The sequence below is a fragment of the Leopardus geoffroyi genome, chromosome A1 (genome assembly GCF_018350155.1).
Source record: "Leopardus geoffroyi isolate Oge1 chromosome A1, O.geoffroyi_Oge1_pat1.0, whole genome shotgun sequence".
NCBI classification, from domain to species: Eukaryota; Metazoa; Chordata; class Mammalia; order Carnivora; family Felidae; genus Leopardus; species Leopardus geoffroyi.
The window spans coordinates 66,765,130-66,779,543 of NC_059326.1; the positions used below are offsets into that span (position 1 = coordinate 66,765,130).

At 42.1% G+C, this 14,414-nt stretch overlaps 2 long non-coding RNA genes across 2 annotated transcripts; one reads left to right on the top strand and one right to left on the bottom strand.

The window, feature by feature from the left end:
- Positions 1-1,235: 1,235 nt before the first annotated feature.
- Positions 1,236-4,269, top strand: LOC123595794. The gene is made up of 2 exons (XR_006711390.1): positions 1,236-1,599; positions 3,911-4,269. It is a non-coding gene; the product is annotated as an uncharacterized LOC123595794 (long non-coding RNA).
- A 1,996-nt stretch (positions 4,270-6,265) lies between these two features.
- Positions 6,266-14,095, bottom strand: LOC123595828. Its single transcript, XR_006711403.1, has 2 exons — positions 13,349-14,095; positions 6,266-6,606 (listed from the first exon to the last, which is right to left on the bottom strand). It is a non-coding gene; the product is annotated as an uncharacterized LOC123595828 (long non-coding RNA).
- Positions 14,096-14,414: the final 319 nt, after the last annotated feature.

The window sequence follows — 14,414 nt, forward strand, 5'->3', positions numbered from 1 at the left end:
AGAACCCCACTGACATAGATGATCTAAAGAATAGTATCTGTGGCGGGTATAGGAACACAGATAAGATTCTTAATACCATTCTTATCAGATCAATCTTTTGCTAAAAACCTTTAGTGCTCCCCACTGCTTGCCGAATGACCCTACCTTCAGGGTGTCTGTACTAAAGCATCCAGTCCTGCCTCCTCCAGGAGCTGCCATTTCCACTAGCAAGAACCCTCCAAACCTGTAGAACCCTGCTCAGGGCTCTTGCCTTCTGTCTCTTCCTCAAGATCTGCCCCTCCACCTTGAATGAATGTTCTCCCCCTCATTTCAGCCTTTCTCTGGCATATATCAAATACATCTCAGATCACCTTCTCCCCTATTAATTTGCCTCCACTGCTTCCGCTCTGGTTCAGACCCGTATTCTTGCCGTAGCCTCCCCTCTGTCTCCCCCAACGCATCTTGCCCCTCTGCAGGTGCGGCTCTGCCCAACTGGAGTGGAGTCTTTCCAAGAGCAGACCAGAGCTGCTGCAGGTCTCTCTGATGAGTGTCACCTGCTCCGATATGCTTTCCAAGATGACCCTAGCCGACATTTAACGTACAATGATCAGAACAATCATGTGTTTGTGGTTTATGGGTTGACTATCTGTCTTCTACACTGCTGTGGAACATGAGTGCTATCTGAGTGCCTCCATTTCTTGAGGATGTTAAGATGGACATCAGGAGTGTAGGATTTGAAGGGAGCTTCCTTGGCTGCTCCTCAAGCCCACACGTGGGCCTCATGTCCACCCAATAATTTGGTGGAAGTCTCTCAAAAAGGGCCCGCAGATGGATGACCCAGATACAAGATCCGCCCTCAGCAAAGAAGCCCTCCATTAGGCTTGGTGCACTCCATTTGCTTAGGTGTGGAGGGAACTAACACCTCCTGGAAACATTCTCAGGGATCAAATAAGGGCTTTCCGGCTGAGCTTTATTTTACTTTTTATTTTTTGAAGTTTATTTATTTATTTATTTTGCAAGAGAGAGGGAGAGAGGATCCCAAGCAGGCTCCGTGCTCAGCGGTGAGCCTGATGCGGGGCTCAGTCTCACAACCATGAGATCACAACATGAGCCGAAATCAAGAGTCGGATGCTTAATCGACTGAGCCACCCAGGTGTGCCTACGGACCTCTTTTCTTGAGCTTCCATGGAACATTTTTTCTTTCTTAAACATTATATTGCTTTAGAAAATTATATGAAAAAAACAAACTCAAATAAGTCTGATAAAAATCATGGTTTTAAAAAATTAAATGTTAACAGAAAAGTCCATTCTCTCTAACTCTTCCCAAAGATTTTTAGAAGCCATTCCTACATTAACTTAAGAACTGTAGCCTCCACTCTTCCTTCACTCCCTACCTATGGGGCATGTACAGGATGTTGGCTTCAGAACATATTTGACAGATGGTTCCCTTAGCCAGGCTAAGATGCTGTTTTGCCACAATAACAGGGGCACCATGGCAACCATTCTAGAAGGTTTGTTAAGAGGAGATGAGCTTAGAAGCACATTCATTTGACACACAACTCCTGAACTTTATTGGTGCCCATGACTGTTGCCATTGTTGACTTGCAGCCTTGACCCAGTGTGGGTGTATTTCACTGTTTGTGAGCTCATATCTTTCCTTTTCTTGTCAGATTTTTGCATTGTCAGCAAAGGAGAGGGTGGGGAAGAAAGACAATAGGACATCAAGAAGTGGTCCTTGTGTAACATGGGCCCTTTGTAAGCATAATCATTATGCAGACCTTGCAGCATGGTGGCAGGAGGGGGGGTGGTGTCCAATTTTATAAATGAAATTGATGAACATAGTTGAAGACACTTAGCAAGGAGGTACCATAGCCTTGTGGTTGGGCAGAGAAGATTTAGAATCAGAAAAATTTGCATTTGAATCCTGGTTCTTTCTCTAAAGAGCATCTTTTCCTTCATTTCCTAGAGGGAGTGGGGGTGGGGAGGCAGCTTCCTCCTTCTAGTCAGGGCCCTTATTCCTCCCCAACCCCCAACTCCAAACAAAAAGTCTGAACTATATTTGGTAGGTGTCTCTTTGTATTAAAAAAAAAATTAGGGGCGCCTGGGTGGCTCAGTCGGCTGAGCGTCCGACTTCAGCTCAGGTCACGATCTCGCAGTCCGTGAGTTCGAGCCCCGTGTCAGGCTCTGGGCTGATGGCTCAGAGCCTGGAGCCTGCTTCCGATTCTGTGTCTCCCTCTCTCTCTGCTCCTCCCCCGTTCATGCTCTGTCTCTCTCTGTCTCAAAAATAAATAAACGTTAAAAAAATTTTTTTTAAAAATTGGCAGGGGTATGACACGATCAAAATAAGATTTGATGGTGATTAATTTGATCCAGCTGACAGAATGGAGAGAAGAGACAAGCAGAGAGAGGACTCAGGCCACTGCGATGGTTTATACAAGTGCCCCCATGAATGTGAACGTGAATGTTGGGAATGGTCCAAGGGAATAGAAAGGAGGGAATGGAAAGAAAAATCAAAGGGGTTTGAGCACTGCTTTAAAGCTAGGGGTAAATGGGGAGTAAACCAGCAATAGAGACCTAAATTTAAGGAGGTAAGATGTGAAGAATTAGTTTGGCAGTGGGAAAGGACAGACGATGATGAGTTTGGTTTCAAACAAGCTGGGCTTCAGATGCAATATTCAGATGAAGAGAGAAAGAAGGGTGGTGAGTCAGGAAACAGAACTTGAATTTGTGAGTGGAAGAACGAGATGTTAGACCAGAACTGGACAGAGGAGCAAGGATGCTTCCAAGATGGTCTGGCAAAGGGTTTTTTGGGGGGATCTATAGGACAACAGGAAATACAGATCATTTAAGGGGATTAAAACAATAGGCAAATAATTTAGGTATGACACCAAGTTTGGCCAAAAGCATTATTCTATTCTTGTTTTTGTTTGAGTCCAGACATGATTGTGGAGTGACAGTCTTGTCTTTGTCTTGATCTATCATGATCGCTAGGTGGCTTTGAATGACAAGTCTCCTGTGAAATTGTTTACGTTCAATGGGAGAACATCCCAGCCTCGTTGTGAGTGCCAGAGCAGCTCGTAGCAATGCTGGGGCCTAACTGATAGTTCCAGGCTTGCTCTCATTGGCAGGGGCTGCTTTTCCTCTCTTAATATGAGCTCTCCCCAGATGCTACTAGTTCACTGTTACTCAGTAATTCACGATATGTGTTTGTTCATTTATTCAACTAACATTTGTGAGGACCTCCTATGTGCTAGGAATATAATGGTGGTCAAAGCAGACACGGACTCTTTTTGGAAATTAGAGCCACAGTAGGTAGAAGAGAGATGGGAACACATTAATTAAAGGAAAAACCATATTTAATTACAAGCTGTGATAGCTATTGTGAAGGAAAAGTGCAGAGTTTTCAGAAGGTATAACCACAGAGCTAACCAAGCCTATAGAGTCAGAAAATTATGTTTGAGCAGAAATCTAAAGCATAAGTGGGAATTAGTTGGGTGAGGAACTAGTTGGGGATGGATGGTGGGAAGGGTCCTCTGGGTAGACTTAATATCATCTGCAAAGGCCCTGAAGTAGAGAGATTTTGGAGAAACCACAAGAAGGTCCACCTTAAAGCTACTTCCAAGTCTTCTCTTGGACCAAACAGTATTTATTACAATACTCAGCATTCTAAATAATGAGTTTGAAAACCCAGTGGGCTGTTTGGGAGCCAGTTGGCTTTAGGTGAAGAAAGCTGCCATCACTGTTTGAATTAATGCTATAATGGTGTATAAGAAACAGCAGACTTATTATCTGGGAATTCATCAAAATCTGTGTTCCAATTTGAAACTTAGAACCTTGGTGTTTTTACACTAAACACTTGGCGCATTCCATCTTCTTGCCCCTCATTTCTTAATTACTGTCTTGTATTCTGTGTCTCTCATTAAATCCCTAGCCCCTCTGAGGATGAGATTCTGTCCTGTTCATTTCACAAGTCTCCTAGCCCCTTGGCACTTAGTGAATTTCATCGGTGTAACGAACATTTCTTGAGCTCTGTGCCCAACAGTGCTCCACATTTGGATACAAAACCTTAAGTGATGGATCTCCAGCCTCAGGGAGTTTAGAGTTGTTGAAAGAATCTGAGCCACCATCCTGAAAAATAAAACAATTCCGGGCCCTTTATCAAATTACTCAACCTAAATTCCTACAATTGCTTCTTCCGCGATAAAATAGTCTTATACTTCAGAGTCTAAGAAAGCACTTTTAATAACATTTTCATATTTTAAAATAAAGTTTGAAGATTACAAGATGGTATTAGTGTTGTTAAAATCAAATGACTTAATTGTGATCCCATTTATAATTGATGCCTTCACCTTGGGGTATTTGAAAATGAGGTGCAATTCCTTTTATCTTTCCAATGGTGGGCCCTTGTAATGCTTGTATGAGCACAAGACTAGGAATTAGGAGCTCTTCATTCTGCCCCTGACTCACCAGGTTACCCAACTTAACCCCACCGTTTCCCCATCTGTAAAATGGGGATAATAATCCTTACCTCTCTCACTGGGGTGTCATGAGTATTAATTAGTGTTTGTCAAGTGCTTTGAGATTTTCAGATGAAAGGCCCCGTAGGAGCCCAGTCTAGAGCATTATTATACAAAGCCTCCCCATCTCCCACTTTCACTGAGCAGTGATTACCAATTATAGCCAACTCTAAATGGCAGTGACGCTGCATTCAGACACGACAAGGCAAGTTTTATTGGTCCATTAGGACATGCCTATTTGAGTGAATTAGTTTTGTGAAAATGGTTACTATGCCAAGGACTTTTATTCCGAGCAGTTGTTGGTCTTAATAGTTAATAGTTAAGTATTAAGCCATTTGGAAAGGCTGGTTGCACATTTCAATTGGGTTGACAGACCTTCATGACCATGCCATGTACATCTGAAGCTCAGGCATGTGGTGTGGTAGAACTCACTTCTCATAAAATGAAGTTATATTTATATGGAAGGCTGACTTCAGTTTCTAAGAAACCAGCTGAAGAGTGAAGACGATGTTACCTACTTAATTAGGAAAGGAAGAAATGTCTCCCACATATAATTTTCGGGATTGCAATTTCAAAGGATTCATAACTTGTGAAAAAAATTAGTTCTTTCATTAGAACCATATTTAATACATGGCAGCAAGTTAAATCAATTCTTGATATCTTTTTTTTTTTAACTACTTCGTGGATCTATATTGGTGACCCAATATTTGAGAATTAGCAGGCTGGTGTTCAACTTCAGAAAGGGGCACAATTCTTATAGGTAATTACTAGATTGAAATAATGGATATTCTTTGAACAATTAAGGCACCATTAATTTATCTTGTTCCAGGTTTATTTGTTTTTTGATCTCCCATAAGACTTAGCATTTTTCCTGGTTCAAAAGTAACTGTTAATTTCTTCTTCGCGAAGCAGGGTATTAGCTAGATAAATCTGTTTCAAAAGCTACCTGAGTTGTTAACACGATGATCTTATCTAAAAGTTAGATGACACATTCATATTTACATGAGTACAAGTTTCTTTTTAAAAACACAAAACAAAAAAATTCTCTAAGAGTCAATGTTCCTCAATCATTGCAGAACTGTGTGCTTTTAATTTGTCGGAAAGGCAAGACAGGAAAAGATGAAGTGACAAAATGTTACCAAGTTTTCTTCCACATAGGAAGTAATAACGTATTTTCCCTATCTTGTAGATCACAAGGTAACATCTCATCATGAATTCATATCATGTTTATAAACACTATATGACCTCGTTTAGATTCATTCCTAATTTGTGATAATTTGAGTGTGAAGAGATGTAAAAACACCATTGTTCTGCCCATGAAAACAGAGTTCCTTAAACAAATTCATTGTGTAAACAAAGGAAACACTTTCTTTACTTAAGAGTGAGGCCTAACGTTGTCTAGGGCCTGAGAAACCAGTTAGTGGCATTGTTGGCTACAAAGAACATGCCAATTATGAATGATTCTTATCTACCTATTAACAGACTTAGCAGTCACTCCTTAACACTTACAGCCCATTATCCTGACCATAATTTTGCTGTTTGCTTACTAAAACACACACACACACGTTATCTTTTTAAAAATCACAAATTTAAGGGACATAATGAGTTTTCTTCTATGTATGCTTTACTAGTTAAAAAAAAATCGTCCCACTAACACTGAAAATCATGTATTCACTCATTCAACAAACACCACAGCACAGAGAATGCCCTTGTCCCTGAACTGGAAGAGGGAGGGGAGAAAGAAGACTACGAAAAATTAGTGTGTAGTGTGACATAGGAGGAGAATCTTATTTATTCTGGTGAATTCTGGGGAAGGCAGACAGTAGAAAGGTGGTACCAAACTGCATTTTTCTGGAAAAAAGAGTGTGAAGTTGTAGGCAGGGGCAGGAAGCATCCAGGAAGGAGGAGAGTGCAAACAAATGCGGGAGTGGCTGAAATGCCAAGTGGGCTTGGATGAAACATCGCCTCCTTTCACGCTCACGAGGTCGTATCCCCAAGATGACTGGACGTGGTGGGAGGGCTTTAGCAGGCTGGTATGTTCAGATGTAAATTTAGAAAAGTCTCTCAGATTGCCCTCAGGCCTTCCAGACCTGGCTCATCATCAGAAGGACTGAAAAAACACAAAACAAAAAAGCAAACACCATTTATTTTACTTATTTTTGAAAAGTCAAACATTAAACATTAAACTCAAAAGCATTTGAAAAGATCAACTCTCCCCGTTTTCCTTCATACCCTCACTAACATAAAAAGGGTGCTTCCACTTATTTCTATGTTTCCTTTCCAGTCTTTTATCAAATGCAAGCAAATACGAATATAAATTCTTTTCTTCCCTTTCTTAGCCCAAGGGCAGAAGACTGTAGTCACTGGGGCACCTGGGTAGCTCAGTCAGTTAAGCGTCTCTCTTTTTTTTTTTTTTTTTTTTAATTTTTTTTTTAACGTTTTTATTTATTTTTGAGACAGAGAGAGACAGAGCATGAACGGGGGAGGGACAGAGAGAGAGGGAGACACAGAATCAGAAGCAGGCTCCAGGCTCTGAGCCATCAGCCCAGAGCCCGACGCGGGGCTCGAACTCACGGACCGCGAGATCGTGACCTGAGCTGAAGTCGGACGCTCAACCGACTGAGCCACCCAGGCGCCCAAGCGTCTGACTCTTAATACCGGCTCAGGTTGTGATCTTGCAGTGGTGAGATCAAGCCCCGTATTGGGCTCTGCACTGAGAGTGGAGCCTGCTTGGGATTCTCTCTCCCTCTCTCTCTGCCCTCCTCTGCACATGCTCTCTTTCTCTCTCTCTCAAAATAAATAAATAAACTTTTTTTTCAAATTATAGTCACTATTCTGAACCTTGCTTTTTGTTGTTTTGGGGGGTTTTGTTTTTAGAGGTGTGTGTGTGTGTGTGTGTGTGTGTGTGTGTTTGATATTTCATTTAGGAGGGGTAAGCTTGGAAACGTATATTTTTATAAGCTCCTTATTGATGCTGATAATCAGTTAGAAACCACTGACCTACAGGATGGTTAGGAAGAATGTAAGTTTGGAAGCAGTGGGAATGGAAAGGAAGTATGGTATACTTTCAGAGGTATTTAGGATCCTTAGTGTGGGAAATTCCTATTTCATCAGGCTCCCATTTCAAAAATATTCATCCCAGGCCTATTCTGTCCTGGTAAGTCAGGTTTCACCATCACTACCTCAAAATAGGTCAAGGGGCAGGTATCGCAAAGGGAAGGAGGATGACATTCTCCTTCCCAAGGGGCAGGGGAATGTTGATTAGGTAGAGAAAGTGCAGGTAGGAAGGGGCCTTGCCCCCATTTCCCCCAGGGGGACAGAGGAGGGCCTGGGTTTGCTCCCCAGGGTATCTCTCAGTCAACTATGTGTGGGGGCAGAGAAGGCACCCCAAATTCTTCAGGCATCCCTCCCTGTGGAGGGATGCACATGGCTGTTAACTACCTGTAAGCCTGCTAGACACCTACTGCACTGGGGTGATAGGTCCCTGACCTTGAGGTCTCCCAGGTGGACCACCCACAACAGAGACCAATAGTGGCCACAGCCATATCTTGAGGCTGCCACAGCATGCAGAGGGCTGAGATGGGCTTCTTAACAAGAAAGGAGGGCTGGGCTCAGCTGGAGCCATTTGAGCCCTCAATGCCAACAATGGACACAAGGTCAGGAAAGGACTAGCACTGACAGACCCAAGCCCCCACTTTTCCTGTCACCTTGATGTACACACTGAGCTGCCATCTTGGATTGGGAGCAGAGGGAAGCATAGGAAATCTGAAAAAGTGAGCATTTATCCAAAAGAGACCAAGTTCCCTTAAACATATGCTCAAGTTAGTGGGTCAGGCTCAGTTTACTTGCATTGCCAACAATGAAGAGCAGACCAATCTCGCAGGTGGAAAAAAGAAGTGATTGTTCTTCTTTGCACATCTAGCTAATATAAGTACATTTGCAACTCCACTACAACTCCATTCACATTTTTTATAGTCTACAGGATTTCATGTTTCCCCAAGACCAGAGCATTCAAAAATGGCTAAGAGAGTTTTGCCCAAGGCTCAGAAAAGTGCTAGGAAAATATCTAGATCAGAGAAGAATTGATTACAGGGATGTTTATTAGCCCCATTTTTTTTGGTGTTGTCTTTAGCCTACTTTAGTATTTTACTGTGAAAGCACAGAGGAAGTCATTTCATTAATGCAGCTTTGCAAATAGTGGTAGCCCTTGATCCCTAAATGCCAGGGGTAATGAGAATCGGTCAACTGGCATCTAGGCAGCCTGGCTGGAGACTTTGCTGCATTGCTGATGGCTGATGGCTGATAATTTTTAAAGCAAAACATGGACTGCTTGCTTCCATTGGCATATTAGAAACATCATTGTCCCTTTAATACTGGGAGAATTCCTGCTGTCAATAAGGATAGGATTCCTTTGTAGAAAAAATTGACCCCCTGAGAAAACGTACCATTCAGCAAAGCTGGTTTCCTAGACCCACTCCCTCCTTCTGAGCGTGAGAACTACAGTGGCAATTTCCAGCTCAGGGTCCAGAAACCATTCACCTCCCATTAAAAAAAAAAATCAGATCTGCATGGTTGCTATGCCCAGATAGCTAATTCCCAAATAGCTTATTCCCAGATAGCTTATTCCCAATTTGGGTGCAAGATACAGTATGAAGAAAAGACCCCCCAAAATGGTATAAAATGTTTTATGTGGTCCAGAGTTAGTCAGTAAATGAGGTGTACCATACAAAGAGTTTGAAACAAATTATTTGATCACAAAGTTCATGTGGCTCTTAGGCAAATGGCTTAATTGTACAGTATTTTTTATTGGGTATACTTGTAAGATTTTGTATTATATAATTTGGTGGTTGTTGCTCATCAATAAAGGCTTTTAATAGTAATATGAGCCTTGGGTACGTGGTGATGCCAAGGCCTTTAACCATCAGATGTAAATATCATTGAACCCATAAAACATGCCCCTAATTTCTCGTAGTACAGGTGTCATTTTTTATAGAAAAAAATAATTTTAAGAAAAAGCTGAATACTAAAAACTACTTAATATAATATTCTTATTATAGGACAAATAATTCAGGGAAAAATAAGAAATAATTCTGAATTAAAACATCACGAGAAGTCAAGAATTGGCTCTAGAGCAAAGGGATTCACTGGATACGATTGTTTATAATTGTTGAATTTTGATGTCATTCTTTCCATACAGGTGCTTTCAAGTTTTCGGTTCTCATTTGGAAAATTTCGTTTTGTTTTTTATTTGCTCTCAGCCTGGGATCTCTTTACCTAAGCTTCAACCTTTCCTCTCATTTCTAAAAAGAAAAGCTTCCACAGAGGCTAAGTCTCAATTTTCTTTTACTGTTTTTTTTTTTAAGTTTATTCATTTATTTTGAGAGAGAGAGAGAGAGAGAGAGAGAGAGTCCCAAGCAGGCTCTGCACTGTCAGCACAGAGCCCAATATGGGGCTCAAACCCACAAACTGTGAGATCATGACCTGAGCCAAAATCCAGAGTCAGATGCTTAACCAACTGAGCCACCCAGGTGCCCCTAAGTCTGCATTTTCAATTTGTTTCCTGGTAAAGGAAAAACAAACAAAATTTTAGCTGTTTAATGAAAGTTGGCCAGATGTTCAGAAAGTTGTCTGGATGAGTGTGGGGGGAATTTTACATGGGTAGCATTTCAGAGACTTCTCTTAGCCTGTCGGTTTTTTCCTTTTCAGTCCACTTTTGGAAGCATTTGGGTGGAGATAGGAAGAAACTGAGCTATTTGTCAAAACGATCCCCTGGGAGAGAATATGGTGTTTGGGGGCTCTCTGTACCTGGGGCAGGTTTCTACAAGTTGGGCAGAAGCCCAGCCATCATACAAGGAAATGGACAAAGTACTTACCCACCACCTTTGTGTAAGCTGATTCACATTATAACTAATATTTATTGTGGGGCACCTGGGTGGTTCAGTCAGTTGAACGTCCTACCTCAGCTCAGGTCATGATCTCGAGGTTCATGGGTTCGAGCCCCAAGTCAGGCTTTGTGCTGACAGCTTGGAGCCCAGAGCTTGCTTCAGATTCTGTGTCTCCCCCTCCCCCCTCTGCCTCTCCCATATTCATACTCTGTCTCTCTCTTTCTCTCAAAAATGAACATTAAAAATATATATTTATTGAGTGTCTATTATTTGCCAGACCTGTCACAGGCGCTGAGGACACAACAGTGAGCACAGAATCTTGCATATTAAGTTCACATTTGATGAATCAAAAAATAGATTTCGAACTGTAAGCATCAATTCTCTCCTAATCTGGGAAGAAAGAAAATGTGGCTTCTTTTTTATTTTATTTAATTAATTAATTAATTAATTTATTTATTTATTTATTTTTAAGTTACTTTTTGAGAGAGAGAGAGAGGCGGAGTGCGAGTGTGGGAGGGGCAGAGAGGGAGGAAGACACAGAATCTGAAGCAGGCTCAAGGCTCCCAGCTGTCAGCACAGAGTCTGACGCAGGGCTCGAACTCACAAACCATGAGATCATGACCTGCGAAGTCAGTCTCTTAACCGACTGAATCACCCAGGCGCCCCATGGCTTCTTTTTTAAACATAATTGGTAACACTTGGGAATTTTCATCTTCTTTTCTAGCTCACACATAGGTGATCATGGGACTGCCATTTATTTACTTTGGGCCTCGGTTTTCTCATCTAAAATTAGCGAATTCATTGGAATAGTATACTCAAAGTGTTCTCAAACTATCTTGTATAGTAAAGTCACTGGAAGGCTTGATAAAACACATAATACTGAGCCCACCCTCAGAGTTTCTGATTCAGTAGGTCTGTAATGACACTAAGAATTTGTATTTTTAACAAGTTCCCAGGTGATGCCCATCCTAGGACCACACTTTGGAAACCACTGGTCTAGAATACTTTGATCTACCCATAACTTGTAGTGTGTTTCAATGTGATATGAGCATGTATATTCCCACATGTAACTTCCTCAGAAGATTTTCCATCAAAGGCTGTGCAGACTAGCACCTAGAAAATCTACTCAACAACCCTCCATTCCAGTGTTGATTTTCCAAATTTGGACACTGTGAGAATCAGAGCCACTCCCTTACATCCAAGAATGCATGAAAGTCTCCTTCATTTCTGGATCCATGCCTTATTTATTTACTATTAAGTGATGACCCAGCTCCACTCAGCCAAAACTTCCAGCCTTTTCTCCTCCCTCCCAAACTCCTCCTGTCTTCCTGGCAGATCTTAAGTCTTTGAGCAGTGGTGAGAAAGAATATGTCTCTGGTACAACTCGGGCAGGGATGTTGGTAAGTGGATGGGCTAGTGAAATTCTAGTGAGGATGATGAGTTTTTATATAATCTCACAGATTGTAAAAGTCTATCTGTGGGCTTCATCTGTAGATGTTTTGATGTCTTTGTGGAGGATGCCGACTCCGGAATGAACCCTTACACATGCCACCTGTGATAAGAAATTGGAGAAATCATTGTGACCAAGTCAATGTCCTTTGACTTCTTTGTCTTGTTCTGTGATTTTCATCCTCATGTAAAATTTCTCCATACCAGTCATAATCTCCTCAATCAGCGCATGACACGAAAAGCCTTGGCTCTCCCCACTGGTGGCCCAGGGGAATCTTGAACCCTGAGCAAGTGGCAGTGGCTTGTTCTTGGTCCCTTGGATCAGGTCCCATGGGCTGTCTTAGACTTTGGGTGAGGTGGTGGCAGTGGGGCCTCTTCGTGGCCCCCTGGAACCCCAAAGTCGCCATGAGTCCCTGGTCAGCCCATGTCTGGCTGCATCTGTCACTCTCAATTTTATACTTTTCCTTCCTAAATCTTCATCAGGCCGCATACTTATCATACATGATACTGATAACAACATTCATGATACTGATATTCATATCTCATCTTACTATTCTGCTTCGAAACAGAGGGAGGGTATTCCATTGGGTCCACAGGATCATGAGTGTAGAAATCACCTACTCTGGGAATTTTCAACTTTATCCAAGAACACCACAGTGAAAAGGGTTCCTTTCAGGCCACCACGGATGGTAAAAGGAAGTGTATTGGACAGACCCTTCACTAGCTTGTCTTCATCTATTTTACTTTATATTATTTTATTTTTAATTTTTTAATGTTTATTTGCTTTGAGAAAGAGAGAGAGAGCGTGAGTGGGGGAGGGACGGAGAGAAAGGGAGACCCAGAATCTGCAACAGGCTCCAGGCTCTGAGCTGTCAGCACAGAACCCAACGCGGGGCTTGAACCCACGAACTGTGAGATCATGACCTGAGCTGAAGTCGAATGCTTAACCGACTGAACCACCCAGGCGCTCCTGTCTTTGTCTATTTTATACATTAAGGTTCTACATAGGATTTTGGGGTTTTTTGTTTGTTTTTTCACATAAGATTTTGCTTTTAAAAAGTTAGGTAGCTTTAAAAATAGCAGTTTGAAACCACTAATTTGGTATAAGATCTCATCGCACGATTGAGAATACAGACTCAGAAATTAGCCCAAGGAGACACAATTACAGTGAGCTAAGTGCAAGATGTGGCCCCTACAGGTTCAGGTGATCTGCTTTTCACAAGTCTGGCTTCCGGACCCAGGTGGTGTAACTAGCATTTATTTGCAGATGCTCAGATTATTTTTCCTTATTATTTTATTGGGATAAAATTCACATCACGTGAACCATTTTAAAGTGTATATTTCAGTGGCATTTACTACATTCACAGTGTTGTGCAACCGTCATTTCTATCTAGTTCCAAAATATTTTAGTCGCTCCAAAAGGAAACTCCAAACCCATTCATCAATTTGTTCCCATTCCCCTGCCACCCCCCCAGGCCCTGGCAACCACAAATGTGCTTTCTGTCTCTGTCATCTTACCTGCTCTGGACATTTCGTATGAGGGAAATCATACAACCCGGAGCTTTTTTCACTAAAAAGCACGTTTTCAGGGCTCATCACATCATGGCACGTATCAGCACTTCATTGCTTTTTATGGTCGAATAATATTCCTCTGTATGGATACATCACATTCTTGTTTATTGTAGTTTCTTGATTTTTATTTTCTCTTCTACAGCACACTATTCTCGTTCCTGGACGCGTGTTGCCTATACCACTGCATCCATGGGATGGGAACAAAGGTAACAGCTACATTACTGCACTCAAGGCCGGTCCCTGTAGCATCTTGAAGTAGCTGACCTTGAATCAGGCACTTGATCTCCCTGTGCCTCAGTTCCCTCAGCTGTAAACTAGATGACTACTCACTACACTCTCCACAGGTAATAATGAGTTAACACTCATTAAAAGCTTTGAGGCTCTCTGATGTTAGGCACCATATGTCATATGTAAATACGATGTAGCGATGTAATAAGCATCCACCAGGAGGTCAGGTTGCTTTTTCTCGCTACCTTTTTTAAAAATGACAAGCATCAGTGAACTTTCCCAGGCCTGCTGTGTGCGCCCTTCCTCTTTCCCAGGCAGAACGGGGTACCAAAAAGGGCTCTCATCTCCGCTTCGTCCAGCAGTCAGCTGCTCATCAATTCTTAAAGAGACCATAGGGTGTTAAAAGGTACTGAGCAACACTTGCTAAATGTAAGACATTCTGTTCTATAATCTCACTTGGTCCTCACTGTGGCTGTTATGATATAGATGTTACTACAATTTGAATACGACGCATAGGAGGGCCGGTGAAGTTATGTGACTCAGGAACAGGTGGAAGTAGGACTCAATCCTTGTTGTGTGACTCCTTACCTCTGGCTGCTCCATCTCCTAAATTGACTGGTTCCTATGCTGGGAAGGTCTGAATGGCCATGTTGGACCCTGTGCATCAGTAAAGCCTTGAGAGAAAATCGTAAAATGGAATGGAAAAAGCAAACTGGGCTGGGTTGAATAGTGTCCCATTCCACCCCAACCCAATTCATGGCCACCCAGGACCTCAGAGTGTGAC